This window comes from Crassostrea angulata, chromosome 9 (genome assembly GCF_025612915.1).
Source record: "Crassostrea angulata isolate pt1a10 chromosome 9, ASM2561291v2, whole genome shotgun sequence".
NCBI lineage: Eukaryota > Metazoa > Mollusca > Bivalvia > Ostreida > Ostreidae > Magallana > Magallana angulata.
This window is the reverse complement of record NC_069119.1, coordinates 4,608,262-4,628,410: the sequence shown is the minus strand read 5'-3', so window position 1 is coordinate 4,628,410 and position 20,149 is coordinate 4,608,262. Positions and strand designations below refer to the sequence as shown.

The following is a 20,149-nucleotide window of genomic DNA, read 5'->3' as shown; positions in this document are numbered from 1 at the left end:
TTCAGGTGTATTACTTTGCCTATTAGTAATATATTTTAACAGTCTTATATACTATTGCAATTTGCTAAGGACCGCCCATAATACAAATATATATCAGTCGATTGAAATAAAAGAAAAAAATAGATGATTTGTGCAGCTGTTATCATAGACAAAATAAACCTTAGTGGAAAAAGGCCTATAAAACGAGGCTGCAACAAATAGTTTTGTTCTTCTGAACACACTTTGAAATTGCGATTTAAAACATTTCATGTTAAGTATACATGTATCTGAGATAAGGCGTATTAAAGACAACCCTCTCCCAATCAACTATATCAACGATATGTTGACAATTTTTTTTGAAGTTGTCGAGTTTTTTTTCGGATGAGTCTGTCCTCGCCCTCACTTTCAAATACGATGTCACATGCCTTTATTTTCATGAAAAATGAACCTAGAACAAACTTCCTTAATTCCAATCTTTTTAGCTAAAATTAATTTTACTCTAGACTGTTTACTTTGTCACTATTAAATCGTCATGTTCAAAATTCATAATGTATATTGCAGTAAGTGTAATCTAGTATGTAAAATTTCAACCCAAAAATGTTTAAGTTTATCATCAAAAGAGGCTTTTAATTTAGTGTGTAGTCATCCTAGAATATTTTAACATAGAGAACAAGCACGAGTGTGTTTTGTTGATTCTTTGTTAATCTGCTCGTTTGTAGTGGTTGAAGCAAAATTAGTGAGATAAAGGAAATTAACACACCGGTCATGCTTATTGAGGGCTTGCCATAATTTAAAAGAAACAATTCTGTAACCTGGCTGATTTGAGGGCATATTTTCTCATGCTTATAATGCAATGAAGAAAATTTAAGAGAAGTTAAGAAAAGAAACATATATAATTTTCATTATATGATATTTATAATTAGGCACTCAGTAGGCAACCATGCTGGTTTTTGCATCTACAGTGGCGTACAGTCGTTTACCATGCTGGTCAGTGAATGTACATTAGCGTACAGTAGGTTTAAGTACTGGTCAGTGACTGTACAGCCGCGTAATGTGGGTTACAGTGCTGATCAGTGACTCTACAGTGGCGAACAGTAGGTTACAGTGCTAGTAAGTGAATGTACATTAGCGTACAGTAGGTTAGAATACTGGTCAGTGCCTGTACAGTGGCGTACTGTGGGTTACAGTGCTGGTCATGGTCAATGACTCAACAGCGGCGTACGGTAGGTTACAGTGTTGGTCAGTTACTGTACAGTGGTTTATGGTGAGTTACATTGCTAATCAGTGCTATGTACAGGGGAGTACAGTGGGTTACCATGCCGGTCAGTGCCTGCTTATTTGCATACAGTTGGGTACAGTGCTGGAAAAAAGAAATGTACAGTAGGGTACAGTGAGATACAGTGAACGTCAGTGAAAAAGTTTTGGGAATATAAGTTGGTTTTGAATTAAGTAGTGACTGTAGGCTGCATAAATTAAGATAAGAAATTTATATGTTGTATCCTATCAACCAGTGCTCATACTCTAACTGACTTATTTAACACGGACAGTTTATGTTGCAGTCAGTCAAACACTGCACATACGTAAGGTCCTCATTTAAGACATAGAGTTCATCTGTAGTCAATCAGCCAAGCCACACCTTCTACTTCGTGGCAGCTATATTTTAAGGAGAAGGTTTATATTATAGCTCAGCAACTACTGCATACACTGTAGGCTGCCACAGTTAAGACAGAGAGTTTATATTGTTACCAATCAACCACAGCATGAACTACAGACTGCTAAATTTTAATAAGAGACATTATGTTGTATAGCGAATTAACTGTTACACACACTGTATGGGGGCCATATTCAGGATAGACAATGGATGTGATAACCAATCAATTACTTCGCATACTGAAGGTTGCCTTATTTAGGACAGAGTACACACAGAGAAAGTGTATGTCATAACCAATTAACCAGTGTTCACATTGTAGGATGTCTTATCTAGGATAGACAGTCCAGATCACTCCTTCCCCGACCCCATCTAGTTCTTGAGTATTTAATATTAACGGATTTAATGTTTAACACAAACAACAAAATGCCACGCACGCTCCGTCATATTATAGAGTACTTTCTAAATCGTGATCACTTCAATACTTCAATATGTCATCTTCTCAAAGAACTTGCTAACCGCTTCCAAATACTGTCAGTATTATTATACTACTATATGTGTCCAATATTGTCTTGCTCCGTTTGTTTTACAAACATCAGATGCAGTTCTTCACAAATTATTTTTTGCACCAAAATCAACGCATGCCCGTTTATCCACAAATTCAAGATTTTTTTTTCTATCATTGCCAAAATCAACGGTATCAAAAGAAACCGCCTTTCCTCTTTTACTTTTACTTAATAATCCAACGATTGCAAAAGGTTCCATTTTTGCTATCTACACAATTGTTATGAGACTTAAAAATAAAGATCATTTTTATTCTCATGAACGATTAAAAACGTATATATTATGGCAATTGATTATTGTCCTTGTTCAGTGATTTCCAAAACTAATTTTCTGCTAATAAATAAACAATAAAAGCTATCCATATCATTTTTATTTGGAAATAAAAGTCCCTAAAAAGTTCATCTTCTAAAAAAAGATTTTGATTGCAATATGTTACCTATTTATTTGAACAAGCTTTTATTTGATGTGTTATCTACATTTGCATATAAAGACATTTTTTGCTAATAAACTGCATAATGCCCGCATGTAACTGCTTACACATGTAAAATGATATAAATAAACTATTGTGAAATTAATTAAAACCTAAAAAATATTTTCGATACACCAGCCCTAAAAAGCAAAACTGAAAAAAGGCAATGGACAAGGTTTGGCGGATCCCAATCAGTGAGAATAACCATCAAAATTTATACTTGGATGAAATGATATTAGAATTACATAAATAAGAAATATATATCTATCTGGACTTATCTACAATATACATTAAAAAGAATGATAAAAAGAATAAATTTCTTACATTCGCGGTTATTTAGAAATTCACTAGAGGGAAAAAATGATAAATTCAATATGAGCTACATTTTGCCGTTTGTTACATCTGTACATTTTATCGAGTAAAAGATGTTCGCACAATCAACATATGGCAAATCAATGTTGCCAAGGACGACAATTTTATACATGTAATTCTGGGTCAATATAAGCCTATTGATATTTTTTTTTCATTTGAAAAAGCTATGAGAGCAGTAGTTAATACACTAAATACTTTTTTCTTTTTCTTTGTCATTTCAATTGAAAATTTCAATTTTCCAAAAAATAAAATCTGATATGACAAAATGCAGCTCATATTGCTTTCAAATTCTTTATTGTAAGCCAATTTTATTAGCAGCGATTTTATTTTGCAGTTTCCTAGGAATATACTGATTCGGTGTAGTTAAAATTTGTAATACATCGTCAGGAGATGGTACACTCGATTTTCAAACAAAATATACACATACCACATTATAAGGCTTTTGAAATTGTATGGTTCACGCATTTATATTTGGAAAAGGAAAAACAGACAAAACAATACTTAGGTAAACCTTTTTCTGATTATAAATTACGGAGACTTGAACAAATTTTTCTTACTAACGAGCGCTTCTTCGTTGTTAATTTTTTTTATTTTAAACCGGTATATTTTGATGAATTTGTACAACTGTTCGTTTTTCTATTATTTGCGATTGGTTGTGTTTATTCAACTGCAAAGTATTTCTGTAGCAATGATTTATTAGTAAATTTGTTTGTATATAGTATGGAACATGTATAGCTGTAAACTAGTTACTTTTATCCTATGGTAAACGTACTATAGTATACAATAATTCTTTCCATTTTAATAAAATCTGGCCTCTATACCTGCTAAACCTCAGTATCAAATGCACTGAAACAGTGAAATTAAGATATGATGAGCACGTATATGCTCCGTATAGGACGTATGGGTTGTCCTGTAGTTTAAAAATAAATAGGTAAGAAAAACGGGAAATGGGGACCACAGTGTACCAAGTCAGGGTACAGTGGTACAATATTTTGGTTGCCGGACGTGTATAGGTGGGGTCATCTCAAAACTAAAAATTAAATTCATGATAAATCATAATGAAAATTGGTAATGCGATTATCAATTTAGATTTTTAACTAATATACCGTATATCAGGTTTTCTTCGCGTCATGTTTTTTCCCCGCGAATCAGAGCTTAGAACGGTATATAGAATTTACGCAAATCAATTTTTCACTATTTCAAAGTCACATTATATAATTCACGATTGTTTAAACTTTTGAGGTAAGAAGGGAAAATTATCTAAATTGTCGTCCCTTGTACTGAAAAGTTGTGATCGTACTAAACGAGTTTATTTTAATCAATAATTACCGATAATTATTTTCAGAGAAGCAAACAGTTCATGTACCGTTAAATATACCAGTAGCTCAGGTATAATTAGACATCGGTTTCAGTAAGGAAAATGACCGGGTTTTTTTTTTTTGGGGGGGGGGGGTTGTTGTTGTTTTGGTTTTTTTTGAAACATTTTATTGAAACTCTTTTACTATTTTACATGGAACAAGAAAAATTAATACATAGCATAATACTATGCAAAATTAAAGAGTTATATGATAGAGAAAGAAAAAAGAGGGAAAAAAGACAAACAGGCAATCACATCATGTACATCAAACATAAATCAGCTATGTATATTTTACTTATAGTAATAACTGTAATAGATATTGGGTTCCTAAGTTCTATATAATAGCTAATATGTATGCTACCTACAGCAAATCACAAATTGCTTTCCAATCTCTTACATATTCTAAATATCTGCAGTTTTTTAATAGCATAAATTTCTAAATAAGGAATCTGTCAGCAATTATGATACTTAAACTAAAAAAGTCAAGTTTTTGGATAGGTTTGAATTTACAGGGAAAAATGTATTGTTTTACAATAGGTATCAATAGGTTCTGAACTCTGTATAATCTATTATTGTTGTATTTACCGAAAAGTATGCTTCTTTTATCAAAAACAAAAGAGACATTATATTTTGTTAAGAACAGCTCTTCAATTCTATACCATATATCCTTAACTTCAGGGCATTTTGTAAATAAATGCTCTATTGTTTCAATGTTTAATTTACAAAAGCTACAAAGAGGAGAGTCCTTAAGCTTAATGGTATAGCGGTAATTATTTGTAGGAACAATTCTATGTCGTATTTGATATTGCATCCATTGGAGTTTAGATTCAAGAGTAACTTCAAATGGAAGTTCAAATATATTTCCCCAGTTAAATTCATTCATATCATATCCTTTTTCTCTCCAATTTATTACCGAGGTAACTTGCTTATTCTTTTCTCTAGTACGTAAATTGTACATTTCTTTACATCATTTTTTTACTTTTGTTAAAGACTTTTAGGGGCATTGGTATATATGGCTGAATCTTTTGTTTTACTTGTGTCATATTACATTTCCCTATATATTCAAAAATTGCGTTCCTCAGTCCTACATATTCTACATAATTTGTTTTTACCTTTGAGTTATTAATCGTTTCACAAGTTATGAAATTACCTTTTGGATCAAAAAAGGCAATAATACAAATCATACCAATATTAAAATATTGTTTTAGAAATACGGATGCCTTGTTTATTTTAATTCTTGGATTATACCATATGTGTTCAAATGGAATTCATTTATTATTGTTGTATTTAAAAGCGACTTTTTTAATTAGATTGTCATTGGATCATTAAATAAACAACGAGGCTTACAAATTTATTATCTGGCGCTTGTCCTCCGATTACGCAATTTGTACCTCTGACAAAACTAACTGAACACAAATCACTGTGCTTTTACTTACCTTTTTACTTTATCAGGAAAGAGAGAACTCTATTACAAAAATAAAACTTTGTATCAAATTTATGCTGATTTAATCTCCGCGAATTGTTGCGAACAAAGCGAAAATTGGATACACGCTGAAAAAACTGTTATATTTATAAGTTAGAGTAGATGGAAATTTTTTGAAATTTTACCCAAAACCTGTATTTAGAGAAATGTGAAAAAAAATCCTCTGAATTATAACACACCAAATGAAAGAAGACCTATGAGTAATTGCATGAAAATACCTTTTTTAAATATTCGGTAAAAACGCTGAACAATGGCACAAATTCTCAATATTTTTATAGAAATCAATGTGTTCGCAGCTTTCGTATGCAACGAAATTATTATATAATCAGTACTTTATTTAAAAGACGACTATTTCATGTTGAAGTCTATCCATTGATCTGGTTGTAAACTTTTAAACTAACATGAATCTCCTCTTAGTAGATTTTTGTTGCAACGGTTCTTTAAAACACCCATTGGTACAATAATTTCATTTAACAAAAAAAACAAACAAGACTTCTTTTTTAACTTAGCATGGTCCTTTTTTATTCAAACTTAAAAGAAGAATGTAAAAAAGAATATTTTTCCTGTAAAGTTACTCTGCTCCTAATTTTCACTCCAACAAATAACACGCTAACTTTTTTATTTCAACTCTGTATTTATTGACAGATATATAGATAAACATTTCTGATCTTTATAAATAAATGAACCAAATTCAATTGCTTATCAAATAAAGAGGATGCATAATTTTACACAATTTTAAAGAATAGAAGCGGACAGAAGCGGAATTTTCAATTTTTTTATGCATCTAGAGTTGACTTTCCTCTGTAATCCCATTCTCATTTCGGACTAAACGTCACATTCTGTAGAGAAAAAAGAATCTCATGTTCATTACCAACGGATAATTTGAATTATAGGTACCAGTATATATTGCTTCAGAATATTATTTGACGTACGGTATTTAGGAGTAAGACAAAAATATGGAAAAGAAGAGAAACTCTAGAAAGGCCTACTGGTCAACATATTTACCACCAGGTCTGCCTTAAACTTTTAATTTTGACATGTTTGGCCATGAACAAATGTTTAGTGAATAGAAATAATCCAAACATTTTTGTTTTTTAAATTTCAAAATTTTTCTATATTTTTTTTACAGAACTCTACAGCTAATGGATGCAAATATAGCATATAAATGGCAACGATCATTCAGCCCTCTTGGTACAGTAGTTTTTACTTAATAAAAGAAAAGTTTATACCATAAGGTACCTGTGCTTAAAAAGAAACATTGAAAAAAAAACCTGACTACTTCATTATCTATGTATATCTTTGCATTCAATATTGGTCCAGGGGTAAAACTTACCTTGTTGCCTATTGTTATATAGCATGATTACAAAATTTATAGACAGGTAGTTAGATTTAAAAATTTGACATTTAAAAAAGTGTCATCACTTTGTGCATTCCCCCTCTCCACAGTTGAAGTTTATAACGATTGGGCCATTGTATGACAATTTTTTTAAGGTTGCCCAATTGTTTTGGTTATGAAGAAAAAGAACCCGACCTAGTTTTCACCATATATTAAAAATATGTTTTCTATATTAAAAAAATGACCAATCAATGGAATAATATTATTACCTCTTCAATTATATATGATTTATCAGAAGTTTGGAAACATAAAAAGGTTACAGTTGGACCGATAAACGCAAGATAGAAGGAAAAATGAGTAAACGCTGGACAAGATATAATTATATAACCTGCAAATCTCACTCAAGCTTAGAGCTGCGATGGAAAAAATGTTTTTAAAAATACTAAACTTTTTATTATAAGTTCTGTTTCATTTCTGTGATTAAGTTTTTTAAGAATCAGATGTTTGAATCTAAACAATTTTTTTTTAAATTATGAAAACCGGTTTTCCAAGATATCAAACATCAATCATTAAAAACAAAATTTTAAAATATTTGAAAGGTATATACACTTAATAATGTAAACATATACCAAAAGTGTCCTGTCTGTGTAGTGCTTTAATGTTGTTATCCTCAACATATTTTTCGATCATCTCCTCAACATTCTCATCGGGATACTTTGACATGGTATAGATCACGCAATAGCGGTACATGTTCGGAATACACGTTGGCCAGTGTTCAGAACCAGAAGAGAGTTTGTTGTACCTGTAAACATTATATACGCTGAACGGTTCCTCCTCCGTCATTATGTGTTCATTGATAAGTCTACCTAAGACACCTAAAACAACCAACAGACAAACCATCATGTATTATGCTCTTCCCCAAATACTAGTGTTATAATAGAGCTGAATGGTCGTGATCAATTTAGACTGAGTTAATATCTAAAGATGAAGAGATATGCATATAAAATAGTAAAAATATTCAAATTTTAAACTTTAAATATTTCGAATTTCCTTACTATTACTCCTAACAATTGCTAATAGTAAATAATATCCCACTTTAAAAAAAGAAAAATGAATAATTTGTGGACCATCCAGTTGATAATATTTCTATAAGTTTTAGGAAATTAAAAAAAACAACAAATGTATTCTTGTTGTTTTATATTTTAACACAATTTTAGCTTGAAATGTTTCTACAGTAAAACTTTTGGATAAAACGTAAAATACGAACAATCTTCCCCAAATGTAATCTCTAACCACTGGTGGTTGCCTATACTTCCCATACTTTCCACCACAAAGTGTGTTACGTTGTAACAGCCTTCTCTGAAATCAGAAGTCAAAGATATCCATGTATTTAATATCAACCTTAAATAAAACTTAATGTGCATACAATCCTACAGAAGATCGCAATATTTAGTTAAAAAATATAAGTTAGCTAAGGGTTTGTTCACTTCATTTGCTTTTTAATCCGCCCAGCTTATTTGATATGGAGGATGATTACAAATATAGTCAAAAATAGTCAGTGGCCGACCGTATATCATTCTTAAACTGTAAAAAACTCAATGTTTTGAAAAAATCCATTGAAAAAAATACTTTTTATCTCACTTTCTTCAGATGTACATGTATATTAACGATGCAGGGTAAGTCATGAAAACAACGATAAAAATCAATCAAAGTTATTGATAAATTAACTCCTTTTCTCAGTCATTATTTTGTTTTATTCAACTGCGTTTGAATCATAGTACATGTATGTCTATTTTAGTTTTGAAAAAAGTTTTCATTGAACTATAAAATGCCTAACTAATTAAACAGTCCATATATCCTTAAGGAAATAAAATGTTATCAATTTGTTATTTGTAAATATTCCGCCTACAAAAAATACAAACGGTATTTGATATTTCACACTATTGATATTCTGCAAAATGTTGATTTGATCCGCACATCTTTACAATAACACATATTAAGACAATATTTCAACATAAAAGATATTAATTAAATATGCTTTGTTGTTAATAACAAAAACTATTACCCGTCGTATCTGGTTTCATAATTGGTAAACCATCCCTCTGAGCCGATCGTATAGTGTACAGAGACATACTGGTCTTCAGACCTTGGATGATTGGTCAGCCACACATACATATTTGCATCGGTGGAAAGGACGCCATAGCACTGAAATATATCAAGGACATCAGTTATCAACTCATGAATTGGATTTAAAGAAAAAAATCTTTAGTCTTTATATAAGTTAATATTAATTCCTTGCCAAATGTTTTCAACACTTACCTGTATGATTAAGTTAATACAACCAATGCACTAGATGTGCAATATATAAATTTGAAGTAAATCAATATCATATTTAGACTGTATAATACTTTAACCTTCAGATTTTTAAGTGAAATTATAACGGTGTTTGATGACATGAATGATGACATATTAATTTTACTCACTACCAGGCACAATACCAACAAATGATCAATGCTTGCCATTTCTGGTGTATTTCTTAGCCGAATAGTAAGGTATGCTTTACACTTTTATATACTGTTGAAATAAGATAAGGACCGCCCATAATACAAAAAATATAAGTCGATTGAAACACATAAGAAAAGTTATTCTTAAAAATAGATAATTTGTGCAGCTGTTATCAAATACTTAGACAAAAAGATCCTTTGTGGAAAAAGGCCTACTTTATTATGCCTGTTGCAAAACCTGACTGAAACAAATGTTTTGTTCTTGTAACACAATTTGAAGCGATTAAAACATTTCATGTTAATAAAGTAACAATTCTTATCATAAGCGTCTTTTATTTTCAAATTTACAAAACTGGTACATAAGCAATTTTAGATTGACCAATAAACTAAATAATTTCAAGTTATCTGTAATACTCTTTGCCGGTTAGACATAAAAGTGGGCACAATATTTTAAAAATGTCTATATTTTATTTCACATTAAGCAAAGGAGACATACAAAATGATACCAATTAATCTCAAGATATCTATGATATTTGAATTTTAGTAGAAGAAACATACACAATGATACCCATTAAGGTACATGTATCAATAATATTTTAATTTTAGCAAATGAAAGATACTAACTAACACCCGTTAATCTCAAGATGTCTCTAATATTTGACTTCTAGCAGAAAAGACATAAAAAAAATGATACCCATTAATATCAAGGTATCTTTAAATTTTAGCAAAGCGCAACTATGTTAAGGCTGTTCTAAGTTAAATTCATTTTGGTAAACGATACTTCTCTAATAAACGACAAAATACTTTATACGGTCAAATGTTTATAAATTTCAATCACATAAATTAACAGCGACATCCAACACCATAGTTGATGCATTTTTTGTGATGTCATATGTTCTTGAACTCTTGAAGTGCGTATCCTAACACAGATGATCTCTAAAAATTGAATCAGTGTAAGTGATTAATGACATAAAATCAAAAATATTTTATGAAAAAATCCTTCCATAAGTAATTTTATCTACAGTTCTTCCTGGGGGGGTCATATAATTATTTCATTCATTTGATATATTGCCAAAACAGTTTGCACCATCATCAAAGTTAGGCTCATGTTTACCTTTAGAACGCGAATTTACAAAAAATTGGTCAAATGGTAGTTTTCCCCCAGCATGATTCACATTTGTACTAACTTTCTTTCCCAATTCCACGTAAAATATATTAAGATTGTATTGATCTTTCACTTGCACCAAGCTGTTTTTACATGCATATTAATTACTCAATTCATAAGTTTTCAGGTAGGAGGCGGAGTCTCCTACCATTAGTTTATCGATAGTTATTTACCAAATACAGTGCTTTCAAATCGCTGATTTTTTGTACTCAGTATTGAAATATTGATATTAGTTTCACCAGTAATAACAACAGCTTTTAAGTAAATGGAATCAAGCCATTTTCCAATGTTCAATAAAATTCACTTCTATTATGTTTCGATACATTCCCTGAGAACAATCGAAAGAAATGCAGATCGTGACATCAGAGTTAATTATGACGTCATATTTTATGACAAGTGACTTTATACAAATTATAATAATATTTTGATTTGAGCAAAGAAGCCACATAAAATGATAACCATTAACCTCAAGTTGTCTATATTATGTGATTTTAGCATAGGAGATCATCCATTATCGAAGTATCTATAATATTTGAATTTTAGCAGAGAATACATACACAGTGATACCCAGTTATCTCAAGGTATCTATAATATTGAATTTTAGCAGAGAGTAATACACGGGGATATTTATTTCATTGTCTTTTCTACAAAGGGATTGTCTTTTTCAGGTCCAGGTTTTCAGCTGATCAATGTCTGTACAATTGCGTGCAGTGCTGCTCAGTGCCATATACAGAGGTGTACTGTGGGTTACAGTGTTAGTCAGCGCCCCTCTAGTTCTGCGCATGCTGAGTATGTAAATTGAACGGATTTAAAGTAACACAAAAAACAAGAGCTAAGCGCGTTCCGTCATATTACAGAGTAGTCTTTGAATCATGAACTCTTCAGTACTTCAATGTTTAATCTTCTAAAAGAACTTGTTTGCCGCTGCCAACTACTATCAGTACTATTGTGCTACTATATATGTCCAAAGATTGTCTTGCTCAGTAAATGCTACTTAACAAATATCAGATGCAGTTCATTGCGAATCCCTTTTTGCAACAAAATCAATGCATGCCCCATTGGTTCCACAAATTCTAGATTTTCTCTATTATTGCCAAAATAACTGGTATCACAAAACCGAGTTTGCTCTTTTCTTTAACTCTATAAGCCAATGATGGTAAAACATTACAACACTCTGCCTTTGCTATGCGACTTGATTTAAGGAGGCCGACTTTAGTTTGCATTGCGCATGTTTTTGCGCATTCTAATATAATACAGTTGTTTTATACTTCTTATGAATTTTTTTCGATATCATTTATAAAACTGAACACAATAAACAAAATACAGATAAAAATATTTAGATTTTTAAAGGAAATATTTATTTTTAACACGATTTTTACGTTGTGCGGTAGGGGAGCATTGCCATTGCGCTTTTATGACGTTATGATAATATAAAGCTTTGTAGGAGTACGTTATAAGAAATAATATAAAAGAAAAAGTAAATATTGTACGCTGTTGAAATTTTATATACAGAATGATGCTATCCTCGAGGATATTTTCCTCATTTTTGGAATGAATCCATTATACCAATCATCATTTGTGATGATCCAAATATATAGCAAAATTTGGTGCATTTTAATATTTTGAGATGGCCCCCACTAAAAACCAACGGTAGAATTTTGTGTTTTTTACATATAAGGTAGGAAATGATATTACTTATCATATATAACAATTTGAGAAAAAAAGCTATTGTAGTATTTTTTAAAACTGCTTTGATGTGTGGAAAATGACAGTTTCCTATATATTCCTAAAGTAAATGTACCTCTATTTTGAGATGGTCCCTAAAAAGAACCAGACGGTCGATTTTCATGAACCTTCGCATATAACCTAGAGTTGGTTTAAATTACATATGGTTAAAAAATAAAGAGTTTTGCTATTGTAGTTTTTCTGCAAAAAAACCCAAATCGGCCTCCTTAAAAATAAAAATTATATCTATTCTTATTTAAGATTAAAAACTTTTATATTTTAGCAATTGTTATTTTTTTTCTTTGTCCTGAATTTCAGTGAATAAATTGGTAATAAAAGTACGAAAGCCGAGAAGGATCATTCGAGATTCGAAATTCGAAATACGAGATTCGAAATACGAGATTTGAGATTCGAAATTCGAGATTCAATATCTAAATTAACCAATCAAATCAAGGATCTGAAAATATGTATCCTAGCGACATCAAACTGTTCTAAATAAAAATTATACGTACATGCTCTTATATACAAATAAATGCTATGTTCACTTCTCCCTACCTAACTAAATAATTATTTGTATTTACTTTTACACAGAATATCTAAGTAGACTAGTAATAATGCAGTGTGCGTCGCGGATCTAAGTGATTTTGTTTGCCCTAATGCATTTCCACCTGATGCGTTTAAACCCTAAGGTATTTCACCACCAGTAATAGTTTAAAACCCGGGTTTATTCACCCCTTTTGTGTAAAAATGCGGTTATGGTAGAGAACTTCATAAGCGGAGCTAATTTTTTCTGTAGCTGGTCCTAGGCCAATTTTAAAAAAAATTTACTATGTAAATTTAATAAGCTCCAATTTTCCCGAGGAGGGGGTCCAGATCCCCTACCCCCTCCTTTCTAGATCCCCGCATGAAGATTAGTACATGTATCTAAATAATCTAAATATAAATAATCTGTCCTGTTTCACTAATAAATATAAGCATTATACTAATCGTTTTTATGTATGCATACAGTGATACACTAATATTATGCTTATAAACAAATCATTGAGATATTATCACATCATACGGAATTATTAATAAATACAATTGTTTTCCCTTTTCCTCAGTAAACAACTTATTATGAGTCTTACTTTTGGAATTGTTTTCAATATAGAAGGATACCTACTCTCTACAATTAAAGGTAGGGATCAGTAACAGTAAACAGAGAACAGTAAAACCTTTTATTTGATTGTGCATGAATATTTCAAAATTCATTGTTGTACATATATTTTGTTATAATTCATTCATTGATATATCAACAAGAAAGAATAAAAGCATATGTTTCACAGCCAAGATAAGTTTCTCTGTAGTTTCCTACCCCCAACCCCCACCGCACCAAAATTGACAATAATTACATTTAAGTCATACAAATGTTTACTTTTTTTGTAAGTAAATCTCTAAAGATGTAAATAAGCACTGCAAACAAAGATGTGTGTATTTAATATACTACTACAGTAGGGCCTCAGATATCCGGACGCCAGATAACCGGACGCTTCAGTTTACGGACGATTTTATTTGGGAACAGATTTTTTATACGTTATTTTGTCTCATTTATCCGGAATTTCGTGTTCCGGATCCGGACGGTCTGTTATTACCACAAAACACTAATTTACTACTAATCTTGCTTCATTTAACCGGACGGCAAATTTTAATGATACCCTACTCAGTACAAAAGATTACCCCTGCAATTAAGTTTCACACCTTTTTTACGTGCTAGACCCTCATGAGTAGCTTGTATAAACACACTGACTTCCCAAAGCACTTTCAAAAATTGGAAAATTGCGAACAACAGAGTATCACACACATATCACACTTGGACACTAAGAATTTAGATAGATTCGGCTGTCATTATTGTCCGGTTAATATTTCATGATAAAATGCTAAAATAAAGCAGAGTTCTTTATCTCTTAAAAACGTTCATATCAACAGACAACTCCAGCATGTGTTGCTATATGGTACGAAAGGCAAAAAAACCTAGTATCAACCCTGGGAGCCATTGTATACTAATACATTATCATTCATGACAACAATAGACACATTTCAGATATCCGGACGCTTCACCTATCCGGACGATTGAACTTGGGAACGAAAGCGTCCAGATAACTGAGGCTCCACTGTACATTACACTTAGCCAGATAAAATGTAATCAGGATGAAGCTACAAGGGGTGAGTGGTGCAAATTTACCAATTTGTCGCCATACACACAGAACACCAAATAAAGAAACTGTGAGTGGTGTGTGGAATTCATAAAAGATGGCGGCAAATTATCTCAAATAATCAGTGCAAAAACCCACAAATAGGCTGTTATTTGTTACATATCCTGCAAAAACATTGATAAAAAATGTTATCGTCCCATAACATAGCTGATTAAGTTAATGTGTACATATGGTCAACGTACATGTAATTCTAATATACAAGAAGGCGGACGTATCAGGCGGGGATCCAGAAAATTAAATTTCAAAAATGATCGGTTGAATTACATTAAATGCTTTGAAAATTGTTTTAAACTATCGCAAGGGTCAAAATGCATGATAGAAGCTATGTACAGTGTAATTGGAAACTTTCATTTTATATCAATATGTAATATTACCTATTATGACAAATGAGAGTATAGCACAACTGCCACAAGCAATACATGTCCTTTACCGGCACCACCTCCCTCCCCATAAAAAAAATGAAACAGTTGTCTTTTCTAAAGGACATACCCGATTAGAATTGAAAAAGAGTCGTACGTTTAAAACTAATTTTTATATTAATTTGCCGAGCCAAATAAAAAAACCCTGGAAAACGAAGAGAAAACAAAGTGGGGACAGAATAACTGACAAATTAATTAGAACTATATAGCCCCCCCCCCCCCCCCCCTCTTGAAATGTATATACTGAAAACAGATTATTGGCGTACAACATCCACACACAATTAAAAGAAAATTTAAGGGTTTTTTTTTTATCATTTTCGCTAGCTAATGAAAGACATCACCCAAACCCCCTCACGGAAAAGGAAATGCTAGGTGATGAGAGAGAGAGAGAGAGAGAGAGAGAGAGAGAGAGAGAGTCGATGTAAATCACAGGTGCGCTAACACCGTTAAAATTAAAGCTTGCTAGTTGGTCTGCCCTAACCTAGCTACCTCCTCTCTTTTCTCGTTTTAGAGGCTTAATTATTGTCTATATATGCTTGTAACAAATCAAATCAATTTCAAATTCTAAATCAAACAGAATTTGACACTACAAAACTCTCTGTGTCTGTCTGTCTCTCTCTCTCTCTCTCATATCGACAATGGCATTGCCATACCCTACAATACACTATTCTTATCTGGATTTTTGTCTTTGAGGTTGTAAATCATTATATCTTCTATGGTTTAAAACTTTATCATAACATATATTTTGACATGTCGATTATTTCATTGAGTTTCGTTTCATAGCTAAAACATTTAGATTAAACAGATCTTTCTTCGCAAGCCGATTTTTACACAGTTGGGGCGAATACACTTCGGGTTAAAATTGTTCGGGGGGAAATACATACAGGGCAAACAAAACCACTTAGATTCGCAAAGCCAACAGTGTTATTTCTAATTTAATTGTTTATACCGTGTGGGGTTAATTCATCAATGTTGATTTAACCATTTTATAACCACTATATAAGAGCTATTAAGACATTTATTTGTAGGAAAGAGCATGTACGAATGATCTTTATTTAGAACAGTTTGATGTTGCTAGGATACAGGTTGCAGATCCATGATTTGATTAGTTAATTTAGATATTGAATCTCGAATTTCGAATCTCGAATCTCGTATTTCGAATCTCGTATTTCGAATCTCGAATCTCGAATGATCCTTCTCGGCTTTCGTATAAAAGCTATCAATATCATTTATATATAGAAATAAAAGTTTGAAAAAGTTCTGCAGTTAAAATAAAAGTCTTGATGGCAACATGTTACATGTGTATCATTAAGCATCGATTGCTTATTTTTTGGATGTTGTAAGTCCTATGACACACCAAGCGGTGCAAGCACATTGATTACCGCGCATCATACTGATGTCGTTTTGTATAAAATACATGAATTGTGTATCGCCGCTTTAAAGCCATTTCTTGCGCTTTAAGTTAGGGATATAAAAGATACATGGAACAGCTATATTGAAATGGTATTTAGTTAGTTTTCGCAACAAAAAATATATTGCATTTTTTTATTGTGGAAAATTTTTTATTTTATTAAGGAGTATATATATATATATATATATATATATATATATATATATATATATATATATATATATATATATATATATATATATATATATATATATATATATATATATATATATATATATATATACATATATATATATATATATATATTGATGATTGTTTTTCAAAAGTACATTTCAAATTGGTTATGTAAGATTGAAAGTTTCATTTAATTTTACATAAAAAAACACTGAAAACGCGTAAAGGCGTTTGTATCTGTGGTCATGGTGCATGAATTAGCAAAGTGTATTCATAGAAAATTGACGTCGCAGATTTCTAATGCAAACATAAGGGCAAATAAACATTGAATGTAAATATATCGACATAAACAAGCTTTTGCTTGATGTTTTATCTATATTTATTAATAAAGACATTTTGCCAATAACCTACAAAATGCCTGCACCTGTAAGATGATGTCTGTAAATCATGATTGGATTTTACCTGATAAGGATTTATTGTGATATTATTAAAATTTATTAGAAATTACTTTCATTTTCGATACACCAGTAAAACAGAGATTAAGGTGGTTGACGAGCTTTGGCGGATACGTGGAAATAAGCATCAAAATATATTCTTGCAATGACATAAAATTTGATAATTACGTAAAGAGGGAGTATATATTTACCAGGAACTTATTTAGAGTATACATTGTAAAGAAAGATAGAATGAATAAATTTCTGACATTTACGGAACTTTAAAATGTCCTGAAGCGAAATAAAAAATCAATATGAGCTACATTTTTCAGTTCGTTATATTTGTACATTGTATCAGGTACAAGGGCGACATTCTTTTTTAATATTTGGTCAATATAGGCCTATAAATAACTTTTACAGTAAAAAATTTGAAACAGCAGACAATAAATTTTTGCAATAAAAATATGATATGACAAAATGCAGCACATATTGCTTTCAGATTCTCTATTATAAACCAACTTTTGTTCGCAGCGATTTTATTTTACGATTTACTAGGAATATTCTAATTCGGTTTGATTTATTTTTGTGATATATATCGGCCAGGGAGGTACACCCAATTTTCAAACAACGTTTACACATACCACATTATAAGGTATTTAAAATTGTGTGGTTCACACATTTACATGTACATTAAAAAGAAATAGACAAACTAATACATAAGAAAACCTCTTTCATTCTGTCTGTCAAATGAATAAGAAATGTTAGTGTGAGAAAATTAGAAATTTATAGACCATCATATTGTTTAAATAATTTTTCTGTCGTAATCCTTATTTCTAATAAGTTTAAAAATAGATCAAGTCTGTATGTTATTTTGCTTCCTTTATTATTTTGTCGAAATGTCACCGTATTCAGAATATGACTATTTGCTCACCACCTTTTCGTGTCTGGCAAAATTAAAGGGTATAAAAGAGTGCTCTGACTATAAATTACAGAGACTTGAACAAGTTTATCTTACTAACGAGTGCTGCTCAGCTGTTAAAATTAAAATACCATCATATCTTGCTTCATTTCTACAACTGCTAGCATTTCTATTGCTGGCAATTGGAAGTATTTCTTAAATATCAAAGTAAAGCACATCAACTGGGAAATAATATGCTTTTGTCATTGGGCTAGTATAATTTTTATAATACATTACACTCAAAACAGCATTCTAAAATATTGAGAATTAAGAAATGACATGGCAACGCTCACCTACCAAACCACGGAAAATCGATTGAAAATAAAATCTTCCTCTAAGGACACACGAGGCGTAGCTCAATTTTATATAATTATCCTTGATATTTTATTCCTTATTTATTAACATTTAAACCTGTAAATTCTGAAAAATTCAGGGTATATTAACATGCTCTTTTCGGAGCTAAAATCACAGGATGAATGACTATCTTTAAGTTCTCCTTAAAGATAGCTTAAATATGCTTAAAGGTAGCTTAAAGACATTCTTTAAGCCACCTTTAAGGACAACTTATAGGTCCTTAATGTCCAAATTTCTTTTTAAGCCACCTTTAAGCTACACAAAAAGAATCGACAATGCTTATGTTTAAATCATCTTCATGTTGTTAAAAGCTAAAAATATTCAAAATAAGAAACAAATATTTACACGCTTAAGATAGATTACAGACACTTTTCATCAACTTTTCAGTTAAATATGCATTCCGACTTACTAAATATATATATTTTTAATTTTTAGATGTGAATCATTAAAAACTAGGTTGTACAGTTCATGCAAGGCGATATCATTTTTGACCATAAAACAAATTCGTCAAAAATCATTTGGTAAAAACAAACACGTTTAACCAAATTTGAAAAAAAAGAAAGAAATGTGCTTTAAATTTACTCATGAAAACAAGTTTACCTCTCCATTCGGCCTTTGTTTGGGCTTTTAGTTCTTGGTGGTTTTTCCGACCTTTTGCCCGGTAAGTTAGTATTTTTAAAATTGTATTCTCAATGAAAAAGCCAAAGATATTTTTGTCCTTAATCGTTCTCTGCACAATGTCAATGTATGACTGGCTATATTGTGCATATATGGTAAGTAGATTTACGGACCTTATTTTTGACGGAGTAAACTCAAATTACACTCATTTGGCTTTAAAGTGTCGAGTATTGAAACTAATGTTGATTGATTGCTGATAGATGAGATTATGATAATGTGTCTGGTGACATGCGGGAATCCAATTTTTTTTTTTTTCGGGGGACCAGACACCTATCACCCGAACACCTCTAGGTGTATATATTGGTAAATCTCGAGTTATTTAATGTGAAATGCACATAGAGCCTCTAAATTATAAAAAAACAAAATGCTAATGCAAGCCTAAATATTTATATGTCATATCCCTAAGATATACGAGGAAAAAACGATTAATATACTTTTTCTTAAAGTTTTTTCGAAAAGAAAAAATGGGTCCACAGCTGCTATTTACAACAAAATTAATATCAATTCTACTATGAAGAACATTTTGAAATATTTTCCCATTGAATTTTACATATCACCTTACGCCTTTGGTCTGGTGGTCAATTTTTAATCAAATATGAACTTTAAATTTTTTACATTTCTGTTGCAACAGCTCTTTAAAACACCCAGAGACAAAATAATTTTATTTCTGAAAGCAACAAACTAAAGAGACCAAATTTAAACAGAAGGCGGTCCTTTTTTCAACAAATTAAAAGTAACTAAAATAATTTGCGAAAAGTTATATTCACCGTGGAACACTTCGATGAAAACGACGTCAATCTTAGTAAAATCTTATTTTAACTTCAGATGAGCCAAATAAAAATAGAACGCAAACTCATGTCAGTTGAA

The 20,149-nt window shown here is 31.1% G+C and overlaps 1 pseudogene; it reads right to left on the bottom strand.

The window, feature by feature from the left end:
• Nucleotides 1-6,656: 6,656 nt before the first annotated feature.
• Nucleotides 6,657-9,730, bottom strand: LOC128162659 (uncharacterized; annotated as a pseudogene).
• Between the last annotated feature and the right edge of the window lie 10,419 nt (nucleotides 9,731-20,149).